This window comes from Cebus imitator, unplaced genomic scaffold (assembly GCF_001604975.1).
Source record: "Cebus imitator isolate Cc_AM_T3 unplaced genomic scaffold, Cebus_imitator-1.0 Scaffold223, whole genome shotgun sequence".
Taxonomy (NCBI): domain Eukaryota; kingdom Metazoa; phylum Chordata; class Mammalia; order Primates; family Cebidae; genus Cebus; species Cebus imitator.
In genome coordinates this window covers 1,354,683-1,357,056 of record NW_016107538.1, presented here as the reverse complement: position 1 = coordinate 1,357,056, position 2,374 = coordinate 1,354,683, and the positions used below count along the sequence as shown (strand labels likewise).

The 2,374-nt window shown below is 43.9% G+C and overlaps 1 non-coding gene across 1 annotated transcript; it reads right to left on the bottom strand.

Annotated features, from left to right (window-relative positions):
- Positions 1–1,811: 1,811 nt before the first annotated feature.
- Positions 1,812–1,952, bottom strand: LOC119466744. The gene has a single exon (XR_005195207.1). It is a non-coding gene; the product is annotated as a U4 spliceosomal RNA (small nuclear RNA).
- Positions 1,953–2,374: the final 422 nt, after the last annotated feature.

Here is a 2,374-nt window from a genome sequence, read left to right as displayed (position 1 = left end):
TAAATCATTTGAAGATGATGCTACGACCCTCCCCCTCTCTGAAGGAAAGGCCTGCTACTTGCTTCCTGTAAGGGAAGAAGGAGAAATGTCCAGCCGTCTCGGCAAATGAGGTTGCAAATGGCTCAAGGATTGGTAGGAAATGGGGCACGTATGGACCTCAGCGTGACTTGAACACAGAACCTTCTGATCTGGAGTCAGATGGGCTCCCATTGGGCCACGAGGTCGCGGTAGCAAATGCACTTTTGATCTTTTAAGGCTCTTTGGTCCTGCACGTCCCTGCCACTTCCTTCTGCAGATCTTTTACTTTTTCCTGTGAATTTCGGACACCGAAAAGCAGTGCGGGGACCAGGCAGACGGCAGAATTGCGCAGGGCTGCGGAGGCACCCAGCAGCCGAGCGGACGCCAGACGCCCGGGTGAGTGCACTCGCTCCCCACCCGCTGGGGGATGCGCACCGCCGCCTCCACCTTCAGCTCGACACGCGCTGCGGCCGCCACGGGAAGGGCGAGCTTCAGGGCGAGCTCGCAGGGGACCCAGTGGCCGACGGGCGGGGCGGCCCGGCTCTCTGCGGCCCCGGAGCGGCCCAGGTTGCTGTCTCCAAAGACCACAAATCCCGGGGAGTGCGGGGCCCGGTGGGGGGCTCCTCCCCGTCCCAGAGAGGACGCCCGCCCCCAGGAGTTCCTGTGCCCAGTGAAATGATTAAAGGGGAGAAGGTGTCTCTGAGTTACACTGAGGAAGTGACTTTGTAACTTAGTGTAAAAACAGAAGGCTCTGTCCCGGTCCCCGCCCCTCCCCAAGTTATAAAACTAAAACTTATTTTTGAAAAGGCGGACGTCATAGAAAAGTGTAATAAAAATTAAAACAATCGCACCACCCACCGTAAGCATTCTGATGTATTTCTTTCCAGATTTCCTTCCCCCTAGGTGTGCATGTGTCCACCAATATTAATTCTTGTAATCCATGAACACAGTATATCTTTGCATTTATTTGTGTCTCCTTCAATTTCTTTCATCAATGTTTGATAGTTTTCAGTATATAGATCCTTGGTTAAATTTACTCCTTTTTTTTGTAGCTATTATCAATAGGATTGTTTTCTTGATTTCTTTTTCAGATAGTTGTTAGTACGTGAAAGCACTACTGATTTTTGAATAGTGATTTTGTATCTTGCAACTTTACCGAATTTATTTTATTAGTTCTAACAGGTTTTTTTGGTGCAGTTTTCATGTCCTTCACAGAGAGAATATAACTTCTTCATTTCCTGTTTGAATGTCTTTTATTTCTTTCTCTTGCTTAATTGCTCTGGCTAGGACTTCCAGTACTAGTGTAAAAGTGTTGAATAAAAGTATAAAAGTGGGCATCCTTGTCTTGTTCCGTATCTTAAAGGAGAAGCTTTCAACTTTTCTCCATTCAGTACCGTTTGCTGTGAGTTTGTCAGAACTCTTATGTCTTGTTCTTAGAATGTAAAATGCAGTTTCTTATAAACTAAGCATACACCTACCCATACACCCACAATTCCACTCCTATTTATCTAAGATAGATGACAACATATGTCTATAAAAAATCTTATACACAAATATTCATGGAAGCTTAATTAATAATGACCTCCAAACTGAAAACAGGTAGGTTCCCAAATGCACTTTTAATAGAATAGCATTTCTCATACTTCTGTTAATGTTTTTTCACTTAACATTATATGTGGATAATTAAATATTCTTCTATAGAATAATTAATAATGACTTGATGGCTATTTTATGGATTCTAATAGTTTACTAAATCAAGGCCTTGGTTTTAATCATTAAATTTTTTTTTTCAGTTTCCGTAGAGACTGTCAAAAATTGCCCATGCTGACTATATTTCAAGTCGTCATGGCGGGGTATTGGGAAAAGTTTTCAATTAGCAATAATCACACCTCGGATAAACCTCATTGGCTACGATACTGCCACTGTGCAAAGCTAATCATTAAAGTTTTTTTCTTCTCATTTTGACTGTTAAAATAATTATGTCTCATCTGGCTGCTTACAACAGGAATCACCTGTATTTAGTCAATAAATAAAATATTTAGAAGTGCCACAGACCGGGCGCGGTAGCTCACACCTGTAATCCCAGCACTTTGGGAGGCCGAGGGGGGCAGATCATCTGAGGTCAGGTGAACAGCCTGGCCAATACAGTGAAACCCCGTCTCTACTAAGAATACAAAAATTAGCTGGGCATGGTGGAGTGCACCTGTAGTCCCACTGCTTAGGAGGCTGAGGCAGAGAAACTGCTTGAACCTGGTAGGCAAAGGTTGCAGTGTGCTGAGAGTGCACTATTGCACTCCAGCCTGGACAACAGAGTAAGAATCTGTCTCAAAAAAAAAAACAAAATTGCATGAACCAG